Source organism: Nicotiana tomentosiformis, chromosome 4 (assembly GCF_000390325.3).
Source record: "Nicotiana tomentosiformis chromosome 4, ASM39032v3, whole genome shotgun sequence".
In the NCBI taxonomy this organism is placed as follows: Eukaryota; Viridiplantae; Streptophyta; class Magnoliopsida; order Solanales; family Solanaceae; genus Nicotiana; species Nicotiana tomentosiformis.
Genome location: NC_090815.1, coordinates 92,829,693 through 92,846,062, shown reverse-complemented (window position 1 = coordinate 92,846,062; position 16,370 = coordinate 92,829,693). Strand labels below are relative to the sequence as shown.

General features: G+C 41.5%; 1 non-coding gene across 1 annotated transcript; it reads left to right on the top strand.

The window, feature by feature from the left end:
* The first annotated feature begins 348 nt into the window (after positions 1-348).
* On the top strand, positions 349-455 carry LOC117273474 (small nucleolar RNA R71). The gene has a single exon (XR_004503478.1). It is a non-coding gene; the product is annotated as a small nucleolar RNA R71 (small nucleolar RNA).
* The last annotated feature ends 15,915 nt before the right edge of the window (positions 456-16,370 follow it).

The window sequence follows — 16,370 nt, the reverse complement described above, 5'->3', positions numbered from 1 at the left end:
CTGATGCTTGACACTCATGTGTAGGGTGTCCCAATCCACAAAAGTCACATGATGTTTGCGGCTCATTCTGTACCTTGGCCAATGTCAACTTTTTTTTATCTCCTTGGCTATGGTGTCTAGCTTGGCTTGCGTGGATGTGTTAGAGTCCACCTGGTGAACCCCAACTGATTTTCTTCTGTCATTACTCTCAGTCGGCCACTGATTAGAATACTCAGATAATTCATTACGGATTAAGATAACCTCCTCCGGCGTTTTCTTCATTAGTGGACATCCACATGCAGTATTCAGAGTTCGTCGCGAGGATGTATAAGTCCATCCCAAAAATCCTGGAGTTGCATCCACAAATCGATTCCATTGTGCTGACACTTCCTGACTATCTCCTTGAATCGTTCCCAAGATTCAAAAACCATTTCTGTCTCCTTCTGGCAGAAATTGTGGATTTCCTTTCTGAACTTCCCTGTTTTTACCGCTGAGAAGTACTTGTCAAGAAACTTCTTGGTCATATATTCCCATGTCCTGATAGAACTTGCGGGTAAGCCACGAAGTCATTGCTTCGCGTCATCTTTCAATGAAAAGGGGAATGCCCTTAAGTAGATTGCATCCTTTGAAACTCCATTGTATTGGAATGTGTTCATGATATCTTCAAAGTCCATCAAGTGAGTATTAGGATCTCCGTTCACCTTCCCTATGAAAGTGCAGTTGTTTTGGATGGTTTGAAGCAAGCGTTGCTTCAATTCGAAGTTGTTTGCTGCTATTGGGGGGGGGGGGTCTAATACTTGACAATCCTTGATTATAGACTGGCCTAGCATAGTCACTCAATGATCTTCCAGGCCTGGGTGCTGCATTCTCGAACTGGTCTTCAACTAAGGGTTGGTTTAGATTGAATCTTCGACCCCTATCATCGTTGATGGTCTCGTTAGTAATTCTCCGTGCAACTTCTAGTTGTGCTACCTCTCTTGCAGCTAAGTCTACTCCATCATTCTCTTCGTTTTCCATGGTATCTTGAGTCGAAGTTTGACCCAAGATTTTTTCTGTTAAGTCTCTTTTTTTTCTCAGTTGTCGCAGGTGTTTTTCCAACTCTGGTTCGTAGGTTATCACTTCCTTTGAAGATGATCGAGTCATACACCAGAGAAATCAAACCTGTATCATGCACACAAGTATGAAATGTGAATAAATAAAGTAAAAAGTGGTTCCTGAATTAGTACTAAAAACTATTTTAAACATTATTGATTGTCAATCCCCGGCAACAATGCCTAAATTTGACGAGCGCAACACACAACACAAAATTATTGCTTGCTAATCAAAGATAGTATAGATTTATTATCATCTCCACAAGGATTGGATTTAAACAGTGTTCGAATAATCTTCAGTTGATTACTATCCAGGAAAATTAACACTTGATTTGATAACTGGTACTACAGTGAACTACTAAAAATTAAGCAAATAACAATTGATCACAAAAGACAGCAGATGAGCAACAAAGAAATATCAATGAGAGGGATAAGGGTATTTGACTAGATAGGTGAAAGATAACCGACTCAGGATCCAATTCTTGAGTTAATTCACTCTATAATACGGTTGATCCTCACGAATTCAACCGATAATCAGATTGCACTTGAAGTTAATGTTCCTCTTTAGATTAAACATTAATTCAGTAATTAATCCAATTGAAGCACGGTGAACAATTGCAACAATCAAATGATGGTTATGATCTAAAGGGTAACTTCTCACGAATATTTCCCTATTTTCTAGTTCGATTAACAATTCAAGAGGCTCTTTCGATTACCTATTTGAATCACGAATTTAATTTAGAGCATAAGATGTGACGAAATTCAATATCAAACTCCTCTTTCGAATAAGCAAAACAACAAATAACTCACAATACAAATTAAAGCTCCATCAACTAATTCTAAAAATTATCAAGAATCAAATACCTAATTATGTTATCGAAATATCGTATCTGTCAACACCCTAATGGAAATTACTCCATAACAATGGAGTAATATATCTCAAATAAATTTAAGAATAAAGAAAATATCAAAGCTAATGATTTCGATACAAACTCTCGTATTGCACCGATTGCAGGTTGTATTATTGATGAATTCTTGAGTCTTCTTGCCTTGGTTGGTTCTCCAATCTTTTGTAGGTCAAAAAGTCCCTTCAAAATCATGTTTTTGGTGTATTTATATCGTATAGAAACAAGCCCGGACGAAACTACCCTTTCCTAACCGAATTTGGAAATGACTCTGAAAAATTTTACACAGCCGCGCCGCACGCCGCCCCGCCCCATGCGGCGCGCTAGTGAGGAAATCCAGAGAGCTCGCATTTTTCTTGTCAGGCTACCTTTGCACTGCGGCGCCCCATGTGGTGCGGTAGTGGTCTTTTCTCAGAGTAAATTCATGTGTTCACTTTTTGATATCTGGACTTGGTCCTCGACCCCCGAACATGATCCCGGCCTAGTTTCTTGGGATTCCACTCAGACTTCAAAGCTCCAACTTGTTCGATTTCGCTTCAAATTACCTAAATAGCTCAGAATCATTTCCTACAATGCATAAAACACGTAATAAGTATAATTTACTATCAATTAAGCTCAAACACACGTAAAATGCAATACTACGGCTAAAACATGGGTTTCTAGCCTACCATAAGACTTTCCCTCATAATGATGCCCTCGTTATTACTTTACGCATTTTAGATACCGATGTCAAACGCATCATGGTGGATGATGGAAGTGGTGCATGCATTATCCATCCCCGAGTCCTTACCCAAATAAGGCTCGATGATAAGATAGTGCCACGCTGCATCACGCTAGCCAGTTTTAATAATGCAGTTGAGCGAACATTCGGGGAAATTACACTCCCCGTCTTGGCCGGTAGCGTGACTATGGAGACAATATTTCCACATCATGGACCAGGCCACCGCGTACAATGCCATAGTGGGACGACCATGGATAAACCCCATGAGAGCCATCCCATCCATCCTATACCAAGAAATTAAGTTCCCGATACCATGGGGGATATTCAGCATACACGGAGAATAGTGTACGTCTCGAGAATGCTACCGCATTGCATTGGACAGCACGACCATCCAACAGAAAAAAAAGACAAAGAAAAAGAGGCATAGCAATCAACAGGGTCGAGGTCGAAACAAGAAGAAATCAGGGATGTCATCATGGATCCCGACCTGGTCGAGGCTGCAGGTTCGACCATAGAAGACCTCTAACCCGTTCAATTGGACCTCAACGATCATAGCAAGAAACCCTATATCGACTGGATACTCCAGGAACCAGGTAAATTCAGTCAATTCTTAATAGATAATGCTAGTTTGTTTGCTTTCAGCCATGCAGATATGCTGGGCATCCCAAAGGAAATCGCCATACACAAGTTAAACGTCGAACCATTTCATCCCCCAGTAAGGCAAGTCAGACGTAAATTCAACTCCACCATCAATGATGCAGTCCGGGAGGAGGTGGAAAAATTATTAGAAAATGGCTCCATCAAGGAGTCGAAGTACCCAAAGTGGATTGCCAATGTAGTGATGGTCAAAATGAAAAATGGGAAATGGCGGATGTGCGTAGATTTCACAGACTTGGACAAAGCATGTCCGAAGGATTTGTTCCTATTACCCCACATCGAACAACTCATCGACGCAACAGCCGGGCACGAACTACTGAGTTTCTTAGATGCTTACTCGGGCTATAATCAAATTCTCATGGAGGAAGAAGACCAGGAGAAGACCACGTTCATCACCTACCAAGGAACATATTGCTATCGGGTCATGCCGTTTGGACTAAAAAATGCAGGGGCTACTTATCAAAGGTTGGTAACCAAGATGTTCAATGACCAGTTCGGTAAGACCATGGAGGTATATATAGACGATATGTTGGTAAAATCCAAAAGGGCAGAGGATCATATCGATCATTTGAAAGAAACTTTCGACATACTTAGACGATACAGAATGAAGCAGAACCCAGAGAAATGCGCGTTTGGCGTAGCCTCGGGAAAATTCTTGGGTTTCTTGGTGTTGCAGCGAGGGATCGAGGCCAATCCCGACCAAATCAAATCTATCGAGGGGATACCAGAACTCTTAACCACCAAAAAGCAAGTCCAAAGGTTGACTGGTCGTATCGCCGCCCTATCAATGTTTATTTCGCGGTCGTCGGATAATGCCACAATATGTTTGGCGTACTCAAGAAGGAAAATGACCTCGAATAGACTTCTGAGTGCATCCAGGTTCTGCGAGAACTAAAGGCATACCTATCATCACCGCCCCTGCTCTTGAAACCTGAACCTAGGGAGCAACTTCGCGTCTATCTAGCCGTATTCGAGGTAGCAGTAAGTGCAATCTTGATCCATGAAAACAAAGGTACGCAATACTCCACCTATTATATTAGCAAAACACTCGTCGACACCGAGACGAGGTACCCACACCTCGAAAAAATGGCTCTAGCCTTGGTCGTAGCTTCACGGAAGCTTAGACCCTATTTCCAATGCCACCCAATCTCGGTCGTCATAACTTTTCCCCTGAGGAGCATTTTGCATAAACCTGAGCTACCGGGGAGGCTAGCCAAATAGGCCATCGAGCTAAGTGAGCACGATATCACATACCAGGCGCGAACGACAATAAAGTCATAAGTGCTCGCCAACTTCGTCGCCGACTTCAGTGCAACAATAATGACTGGAGTCAAAAGGAAAGTCGTCCAAACTTCCCTCCAAACACAAGACCTCTGGGTGCTATACACCGATGGAGCATCCAACGTATCAAGGTCCGGACTGGGACTTGTACTCGAGATCCCAATAGGCAAAGTAATTTTCCAGTCCATAAGGTGCCCGAATATGACTAAGAATGAGGACGAGTATTAGGCCGAAATTGCAGGGTTAAGGCTAGCACTCAAATATGGGGAGAAATGGTTTAAACTCCGTTGTGACTCCCAACTCGTAGTCAACAAGTTATAGGGATTTTCCAAATCAAGGAATAAAGATTGCAAAAATACCAGACCAAAATCTGCAAGCTATTGCCTCAGTTCGACGAATGCCAGCTCGATCAAATCCTACGAGCACAGAATGCCGAAGCAGACGGCCTCATCCAACTAGTCGCAGCCACCAAAAGCATCACGACTGGAGATAAAAGCATAGTCCACCTCCTTAACTCATCACTAGACCAAATCGAGGTAAGAACCATAAACTTAACTTGGGACTGTCGCAATCGCATTATTGCATATTTGCAGGATGGCACACTCCCAGGCAACAAAAAAGAGGCCAAGAAACTAAGAACGCATGCGGCCAGATATAGTCTCCTTTATAACGATCTGTACAAGAGGACTTACGGTGACTATCTAGCGAAGTTCTTGGGCCTGAACCAAACCCAACACATCCTCTAAGAAGTCCATGAAGGCCATTGTGGAGCTCATTCCGGCAATCTAGCACTGGTCAAATGCCTCATACGTGTGGGTTACTACTGGCCCACCATGAAAAAGGATGCCGCAGACTTTGTGAGGAAATGCGAACAGTGCCAGAAGTACTCCCCAATGATTCACCAAGCAGGCAAACACCTCCACTCAGTCACCTTCCCTTGGCCGTTCATCAAATGGGGAATGGACATCGTGGGCCCCCTCTCATCAGGGTGAGGTAATGTACGATTCCTTTTGGTTTTAACTGACTATTTCTCTAAATGGATAGAAGCATGGGAATTCACCCAAATACGGGAACATGAGGTAATCACCTTTATATGGAGAAACATCATATGCTAATTCGGCCTACCCAAGGAAATCAGCTGTGACAACGGACCATAATTCACGGGGAAGAAAACCACCAAATTCTTCGAGAAATGGCACATTAAGAGAATACTCTCAACCCTATACCACCCAGCAGGTAACGGGAAAACAGAGTCCTCCAATAAGTCAATACTAAACTATAGTAAAAAATACTACCAGAAGTATTATGGGCCTACCGAACAACTCCAAAAACGAACACATGAGAGATGCCCTACTCTATGGTCTATGAGACCGAGGCAGTAATAGCAGTCGAGGTCGGAGAACCTAGACTAAGGTACTTCCATGAAAGCGGCATGAGTAACGATGAGAACAGAAGGCAGGAACTCGACGAAGTCGACGAACGAAGGAATATGGCCTACATAAGAATGGCTGCCCAAAAACAATAAGCAGAATGCTATTACAACAAGAACGCAAAGGTCAAACCGCTCAAAGTCGGGGACAACGCACTGAAAGCTAAAACTCAAGCGAGCAAAAATCCCGGGGAAGGCAAGTTGGGAACAAATTGGGATGGTCCGTATAAAATCACAGCCAAAGCAAACAAGGGTTCATTCCAACTAGAGACAGTAGAAGGAAAGCTATTACCAAACAATTGGAATATCAGCCACCTCAAATACTTCAACTTCTAAGAGAAAAAACGTCCATCAAGTCGTACTCCTTTTTCCTCACTTGAGTTTTGTTCCATTTGGGTTTTCTCAAGGAGTTTTTTAATGAGGCGGCGAAGGGAACGCTTCGAGTTGAAGTACGTAAAGATAAGGTTATGGCTACGATTTTATTGCTCTACCTCTCAATACGCTCCAAGTCAACCAATGAAGAAACTAGATAGACTGGGACTGGGACTGGAACGCCAGCCAACACCTAAAAATTTGTAAATTTCTCCAAGTATGTAACCAAAGCAACAATGTCAAAGCAATAAGAAACTTACGCTTATCAACACACCTTTTTCATGTTAAGGTTATGTTCGACCCCGCTCGCACAAACACCTGCCGGCCCTCGGCCACGATTTAATGAAAGGCTATGTTTGACCCCGCTCGAACAAACACCTACTGGCCCTCGGCCGCTATTTAATGAAAGTTTATGTTCGACCCCGCTCGAACAAATACCTACCAGCCCTCGGCCATGATTTAATGAAAGGTTATGTTCGACCCCACTCGAACAAATACCTATCGGCCCTCAGCCGCAATTTAATGAAAGGTTATGTTCGATCTCGCTCGAACAAATACCTACCATCCCTCGATCGCGATTTAATGAAAGGTTATGTTCGACCCCGCTCGAACAAACACCTACCGGCCCCCGGCCATGATTTAGTGAAAGGTTATGTTCGACCTCATGGCCGAGGGCCGGCAGGGAACAACCACATCCCAACAAACAAACAAAAAATACACACAAGTACAGAAAATAAACCACAAGAAAAGAAGAAGATGCAAGGAACAACTTTGATATTTCACAAACTTAAAACTGTTTACAATAGGCTCGTGAAGACGCCGACAAAATATACACAAAAGATCAAAAGGAAAAACTACTGATCACAACCATTAGGGCCTTCAACATCCTCCCCAACTTCGCCCTCAATAACATCTCCACCTAGACCATCAACACCCTCGCCATCGCCACCTTCTCCCTTAGGATATGCGGCATCATACCAACCATTCTCCTCGAGCCGGTCTACGCACTAGTCCCCCTCGTCATCACCGGCCTCGGGAATAACGGGATCATACCCAAGCGACTCGAGCTTCACGAGCCTTAGCACAAACAACTTTGAGGGCAGACTCAGAAACGGATCCCGCTGCATGTAAATCTCGAAAGAAATCAAACTGGGCCTCGACATGGATCCACTTCTCGTACAACTCCGGGGGAACATTGGGAAAATTTAAAGTGCATGAAGAGGACGGTTGTGCCAGTTACTGGGCCTTCTCGGCCTCCAGAATAGCAACTCGGTCGTACAAGCCAGAAGTTTCTTTCTCCAACTCTCTGATCCTCTCATCAAGTCACTCTTCTTTGAGACTTGTTGTTGTTAAGTCATTTTCTCGCTCGGAGCGGAGAGTCCGAATAACTACTTCAAGAGACTCCGCTTTCCTCAAAGCCCCAACCGAGAGGAATCCGCCTTCTCTAGCTCCACCATCTTCTCGACGACCTCTCCGCTATGAGCCTCCGCCCTAAATTGATACTCCTCAAGCTGGGATTGCAGCAAAACCACCTGAGCTTGGAGATCACTGCACTAGGCTTCGACCCCCTTTTTGAGATCGAGCTCTTCCTCCTTGCTCCTCAATGTACCCTCCAAGATGCTACACTTCCCCACCATCCGCACTAGCTCCTCGTCCCTCTCCTTCAAGTCATCCCTCAATTGGCGCACATCGCCGCTTTTGCGAAGTCGGCACCGAAGCTCTATGTACTTGTCAAGGACTCTGAAGTACTTGTCCTTCTACTTCACATAAATATCTTTACGCCTCTGCTCCCTACGAGCACTCTCAATCTCCAGGACAACCGTCTACAAAACGAACAAAAGAAGTTTTAGACTGTAAAAGAACAAAACCAAAGGAAAACAATCAACAACGAATGTACTTACCCGAAGGGCGAGGCTGGAAATGTTAGTTGACAGGTCACTGTCATTCATATCCTTGAGGGTCTTACCCTCAACTTCAGAACTAAGAGGAATAAGGGATGGGATAATCTTCTCGGTATCCATGGGAAAATTATGGTCCATCGGGATTGTAATAGACCTCGAACCTCCCTCCAACCTCACTTCAAGTTGAGTAAGTCCCTCGTCGATCATCCTCAGATCATCTACATCTATGTCGCAATCGGATCCAACATCCTACTCAGCAACAACCTTACTTCTATCATCAGTCGAAGGAGGTACGTCTGCCGCAACCCAGGAAGATGAGGCCTCTTCGCGTCTTGGAAGAACAGGGCCGCCATTGTTCAGCACGCCTTCGACCGCAACCCCTGCAGGTCATATATCTGTATCCTCTAAACAAACAGCCTCATGACTAGCTTCAGGGCTCTCCCCGATATGCACTGTGACTGTCTCCCGCAAGACAAAACCACAGTCTCCTGCATCAGCGGCCATCGACCTCTCTCCCCCGATGTCCACGGCCCTCCTCTTACGAGGCATCAAATCTCCATCACCAAGCAAAAGTTCATCCTCCTCATCTATAAGAAAATACAAGGGAGAAGATGATGTTTCCACGACCGAAGTCTCCACGGCCAAAGAAGGGACAGATTCGGATGCAACCACTGGAGGGACCAAGACACGAGAAACATCAGCCGCAGTCGAAGAAGGGGCGGGAGACGAGGACGTAATAGCTTTCCTCTTTCGGAACGAGGGTGCGGGAGCTTTCAACCTCCTCGAAGATCCCCTAGCCGAAGCTAGGAAAACACAAGGAAAGGGGAAAGTCAGCAAAGGTAAACAAAAACAAGAAGAGAGAACTAAGACACCAATGATAGAAGGAACTTACCAGCTGAAGGGAGAGCATCCCCAAACTTCTTAAAGAAACCCGATCACTCACGAATCCCTGCAATATAAGGGAGGATCCGACCAATCAAGTCAGAAGTGTGAGCGACCGAAGGAGAAGGCGAGGTCTTGGCTGCATAAGAAAAAGGCAAGAGGTCAAAGCCCATGACCAAGCACAGGAAAAAAATCAAATAATTACAAACAAGGAAATTAGGTACTTACGAGCATAATTCCAAGCCTCGGGAAAACCGTCGTGTTGGACACCACGTCCTTGGTTCTTATGAAGAAGAAGTTGCACTAGAATTGGTGGTTGGCTTTATCGTCCATCTTTACCACCAAGCACTTGTTTCCTCGGTGGCGAAGATTCAATATCGTCCCCCTATAAAAGCTAGGGGCAAAATATATGTATTAAATGTCGAAGTGTCAATTCGACCCCGGCTAGCTCGACAAATTTGGTAAGCATCTTTATAAGTTTATAAACGTACGGTGCGAGCTAAGCTGGGCAAATGCCGTAATAACGAAAAAATTCCTCCGCCAACGGTAAGAGAGGGAGAGTGAAGCCGACTTGGAAAGGGTAGGCGTAGAAGGCGCAATACCCAGGACGGTGAACCTGCAGCATATCCCACCCAGCCGGGATTAATTCAATATGATTGGGAAGGAGGAACTTAGCCTTAAGCTCTTCCAATTCCTTCACCGTCATCACTGACCGAAAGGCCCCAAGGCCAGCTTCAGGTAATTTGGTGAAATCGGATCTGGAATCAGGGTTGCGAGGAATTATCTCCTCCACCATTAGGAAGGTTTCATCCTCAACAACGGCAATAACACTCTCCTCATGAGGGGAATACACCACTGCCAAGGGGGCACATGACTCCCCTCACCAGACTTAGAAGGCATGTTAGACATAGTTTGAAATAGGAAAGAGAGTTATCAAACAAGGAAAATCTAAGAACAATACGAATCACTAGAACAGAGAAGAGACGTCGAAGCAATAAGAGAGCAAGAGAAAAATATGGGATTTCGAAGCAACAGAAAACTTAAACTTCAAAATCGTGTCCAAATACCTTTATTTATAAAGGTCTTGACACCAGAACCAAAAATGGCTCATCATCACTGGCAACGGAACCAAAGCGGTAGGTTCAATCAGGGGTCACACGCGAAATGAAACAACACATCAGGAATATGCATCATAATGATGCATGACGTAATGACGTCATCGTAACTCGTGGATAGCATAGTTCCAGCAAATCGCCCAAGAAAATCGAAGCGTTTGAAATGTGCGGTCCACATAGGGCCACACTGCCAGTTCGCCACAACCACTATGGCCTGCATAGCTCGCTCGATTGAGTTGACCGCAAAGAACAAGATCCAGTCATCGAGCCCGCCTGAAGTCGGCCTTAATAAGCGGAGGGACTAACTGTATGGGTCAAAATCTGTCTTTAGAATATTCAAGACTAGATAGTACTAAGGGAAGAGTTCCTAAGTCGCCGTTTGTCAAAATGGCCCAAGGAGCAGCGAATTCTGTGATTGAAGAGCCAACGAGAGCCGTAGTCGAGGTGTCAAGAAGGGTCGAGGCCGAGGTCGAGTACCGTTGACAGAGTTTTAACGGCTAGTTTTCAAGAGAAATTAAAGAGAATATTCTAGTGGATATTCTCTGCACTTGTACTATTAGGGTTTCTTAGGAACATGTTCCCTATAAATAGAAAAGGAGAGAATGATAAGGGACATATGGTATTCATTTGTAAAAAACACACCTTGACTTGAGAAAGAGAATCGAATCTCACTTGCTAAGATACAAACATCACCTTTTTCACTAAAATTCTTGTATATACTTTTTCACTAGATCCAAGAATAACTCAAATATTCAAGGGATTGTCTGTCATTCATCATTGTCAGATAGAACATCCACTTATTTCATCCTTTCTTGGGTGAATCATTCCTTCTATTTACTTAAATGTCATTTATTGCTATTCATTATTATTGAATGCTACATTATTGCTTCTGATTTCTAGAACATTTATTGTATGCCACTGTCACTGTCCGACCAAATCTACGTAATATTTGTTGTTTCTTTAAGAATTCCATCTAAGGATATTATTGTTAGCTAAGATTAATCCCTATTTATTTATATTTAGATATTTGAACCAAGATTTTGTTTTTGTCAAACAAGTAATAATATCAATCTTTTGGGAAACGAACGGAGTAACAATCCTCTCCTACTTACCACAACAAATTCTCTTGAAGTAATCTTTATTTGTTTATTATTGATTTGTGAACTTGATCACGACGATGATAATTAAATTGGAATCTAGGCGAATATGCCCAAGATGTCAGCTTTTATCACCTTATTTCTTTTAATTTATTCTATAGAAAAAGTAGAAAATTAAAGAGTGGGTTAATTTCTAGCGTGCCCGGAACCAAAGTATGATATTTTTGGACCCAAACGACGAAAATAGGTAAAAAAAATAACTGATACTATTTTTATATATAGCGCAGTTATTTACCCCGCTATACCTTAACGACACGTTTGTCCGTTAAGATATAACGCATGTAATATATGCGCTGTATTCAGTATTTGTATTTTGACTGCATGGCGCATCAATTACCTGTGCTATCCATAGGATTTGTCTATGCTATTCACTTATCTCAAGACCACTTTGGTTTCGGACTTGCAAATCCTTTGTTAAATAAATAGCATAGACAAATCCTATGTCAAAGCCGTTCAAGTTTGGAGTGATATGCAGGAAATAAGGTATTGAATTGACCAAAAGGAATTAGCGTAGACAAATTCTATGGATAGCACCGGTCGTGCGCTATGCAGTCAAATTATAAATATTGAGTATAGTGTATATATTACATGCGCTATACCTTAACGGACAAACGTATCATTAAGGTATAATGTGATAAATAACCGCGCTATATATAAAATGGTGATCAATTATTTTTTTACCTATTTTTGTCGTTTGAGTCTAAAAAAATCACACTTTCATTCCGGACTCGCTTCTGGTGCACGCACAGATGTGACATACCCCAGAAAACACCTAGAACTAATCGAAAAATTAAATAAAAAGCTTAAGACAGAGAAGTGCTCAGATTTGGAAGCTTTGCAATACCTAATTAATAGTAAAAAAGAAAGTAGTTCCACACTACTACCTTATCATCCTCGAAAATTAATTTAAAAAATTGCGACTAGTGCTTTATTCATTTTATTATTTCAGTCTCCTAGTAATGGTAAAACCAAGAAGTCACTATCCTAACTCTGAAATGCATCCTTATTTTTAATAACTAATCTTTGTGAAGATGTGTTGTCGATTTTTAACCTGTTAAGATCTGATCTTGACATTAAACTAAACTTATGTCGAAGGTGTATGCACTTGGTGTGGTTTAGAATTGGAATTCAATAAGTATAAATCTTCAGATGTCCAACAACTATGATGGTCTGACTAATTTGTCCTATAATTATTATACCTGCCAAAATCTGCTGCAAGTTGAGGATATGATCTTTTAATTTTGGTGGGATAAATTGATCGTGAGAGTCTCTAACACATTCTGAACTTGTATATCTGTCAATTTCGTCGCATGGTCTATGTGTAGGGGCGGAGCTAGGGGCACAACAAAGTAAAAATATACATATTTACCCAAAATATTCTAAACTCCTAAACAAATACATTATGATAAATTTCTTAAAAGGTAGAGTATACTAGTAAGGTTTAATGTATAAATTCTTATATACAGTATCCCAATTTGTGATTCAAGCTAATCAGATTTGAGGTAAATACGCATCCTCACCATCTGTGAGAGAATAGAATAACAGAAATTTAGTTTCCGGAATCAACAAATTCGCACGACAGAATATAAGAAAGTGAAATTTTCCTAAGGGTTCGACAGCCTCTCGAAGATAAGTACAGATGTCTCCGTACCGATCCGCGAAACTCTACTAAACCTGCTCATGACTCGTGAGACCTATGTAACCTAGGATGTGATACCAACTTGTGACGACCCAAAATCTGCATGTCGTGATGGGGCCTATCTCAATTCTAGGCAAGCCGACAACTTCAATAAACCACAATTTATTTTAAGTTTAAAAATATAATATTTAAATTTAAAAGAAAATCCCACAACCTTATTGATACAAATACACTCCCAAAATTCGGTGTCACTGAGTACATGAGCATCTAAATAACAACACAATCTGACTAATAGAAATACTGTCTGAAATTATAGAACATCACAATAACTGAAGAGGGAGAGAGTCAAGGTCTGCGGATGCCAAGCAGCTACCTCGATAGTCTCCAACAGATAAATCCCTGAATCTAGCAACTGTCATATCCGGAAGAACCTGGATCTGTACACGAGGTGCAGGGTGTAGTGTGAGTACAACCAACTCAATAAGTATCGCAAATAAATATGGCAAGGTAAAAGAAGCTTAATTTGTTGAATTCACCAGTTAATTCAGTACAACTATATCCTGCTCAACAGTATTATGGCATGTAGGGGAAATTAAACCAGTAAATCAGATAATGATCGAGAAAATACAAGTTTCACACATTGCACAGATAACTCACGTGCTAACAATAGAATCTGCATAGACAACTCACGTGCTGCACGGACAACTCACGTGGTAAAGAATCAATATATAGATTCGCACGGACAACTCACGTGTTGCACGGACAAATCACGTGTTTCACGGACAACTCACGTGCTAAAGTATCAATATGTGGATCCGCACGGATAACTCACGTGCTAAAGTATCAATATATGGATCTGCACAGACAACTCATATTCTGCACGGATAACTCACGTGCCAAAGTATCATGCAATAATAATAAAGTAAGGGTACAAGTATATAATGACTGAAATAAGATTCCCCTGTCCCTGGATTGGTATAAATGACATGCTAAAGTGTAGGTATTTACAAAGTGTGCGATCGTAATAAATGCGAAAATTTTATCAGTGAAAAACATTTATCAAGTTTGTTCCAAAAATTTTACCTCTGAGTAACCACATCATGGTTTAATCAGATCACATAAATTGTTACCACATATTAGATATTGAAGCTCGAAGCTTAACAGTCATTCCTGGGCTTATAGAAGTCCGAGCACAGCCCAAACATAAATACACAGCCCGATGCTTGCACATGGGACTATCCCCACATATGTGCGCACCCAAAAGCACGTGACTATTACAACAATTTAGGAAACTAGTGCCTTAACCGAGTTTAAATACGATACTTACTTCAAAACGTGCAATTCTTTATTCCAATATGCCTTTGTCTCGTAAAACGACCTTTGAACGCCTCGAATCTAGTCACAATTTATTTGATACAGTCAGCACAAATTATAGGAATTAATTCCATATGAAAATACTAATTTTCTAACAAAATTCGAAATTACACTCAAAAATCGCCAATGGGGCCTACGTCTCAGAATCTGACGAAACTGACAAAATCCGATAACCCATTCAATTATGAGTTCAACCATACTGGTTTCACTCAAATCCGACTTCGAATCGACATTCAAATCCCAAAAATTCATTTTATGAGATTTCTACAATTTTACCCAAATTTTCATCTCAAAATACTAATTAAATGATGAAAACAATGATATATTCATGTATATTAACCAAATCCGAGTTAGAATCACTTACCCCGATGAATTTCTTGAAAATCCCACGAAAAATTGCCACAAACCGGGCTCCCAAAGTCCAAATATGAAATAATACTCTAACCCTCGTTCATATAGTACAAAATCTAATCTCCCATTGAGTTTCCCGCAAAAGTTTTGTGTGGTCCGCACATTTAAGGTCTCTGCGGCCTCTGCCCAAATTGTGCGGTCGCAGTTCAGCAGCATCTGTACTATCAGGCTTTAGTAAATTGACCATAACTTTCTGTACAAATGTCCAAATTATGAATGGTTTACCTTTCTGAAAACTAGACTCAAAGGGATACAATTTTTATTTTTAGATCATCTCTAAATTACTTATAGATGAAACGATATAAGCTTCCGAAGTTAGACCATCGAACCTGCAGATTCTCCGGCCGCAAGAGCATTTTTGCGGTCCGCAATTTTCCTCTGCGGTTCGCAATTTTGCTCTAAGGTCTGCACATGAGGCTCTGCCTCCGTACTCCAAAATGTGCCCCCGCACTCCAACTGTTCCCAGAACATCATGAGAGTGCCGAAATGCCCAAACTCGTTCAAAACTAGTCCCGAAACACACTCGAGGCCCCCGGGACCTCAACCAAATACACTAACAAGTCCTAAAGCATCATACGAACTTAGTCGAAGCCTCAAATCACATCAAGCAACGCTAAAATACGAATCATACCCCAATTCAAGCCTAATAAAAATTAACAATTTCCAACTTCTACATTCAACGTCGAAACCTATCAAATCAAGTCCGATTGACCTCAAATTTTACACACAAGTTATAAATGACGGTACAAACCTATTCTAATTTCCAGAATTGAATTTCAACCCCGATATCAAAAAGTCAACTCCCCGGTCAAACTTTCAAATTTAAATTTTCTATTTTCGTCATTTCAAGCCTAATTTAATTACGGACTTCCAAATAATTTTTTGTACTCTCTCCTAAATCTAAATATACTATACAGAGCTATTGGAATCATCAAAATTCTATTTCGGGGGGTTTTACACATAAGTCAACATCCAGTCAACATTTTCAACTTAAGTTTTCACCTTTGAGACTAAGTGTCTTAATTCATTCCGAAACCTCACCGGACCCGAACTAATTACCCGGCAAGTTACATAACAATTGTAAGGTATAAAATGAATAGTAAATGGGGGGACGTGGCTATAATATACCAAATGACTGGTCGGATCGTTACAGATATGCTTTCCCAAAAATATCTATGGGAACGCTTTTGTAAGGGTGACCTTTAGTAATAGCTTTTGACCACAGTTTTTAGGCAACACTTGTAAAATATTGTCTTTAACTATAAAGAGCACACTTTTTAAGTGATGGCACATCATATATATTTGGCTATATCTTGAGAAAACTTAATGTATATCTAACTCTTATATGGAATTTGAAATTATTGTAGGGGGAGTAGTTGATAGTAAATATATAATCCACCAGGGCATTCAAAGTTTGGTGTGCCATCTTTAGAAAAGGTAATGTTCTGCACTATAT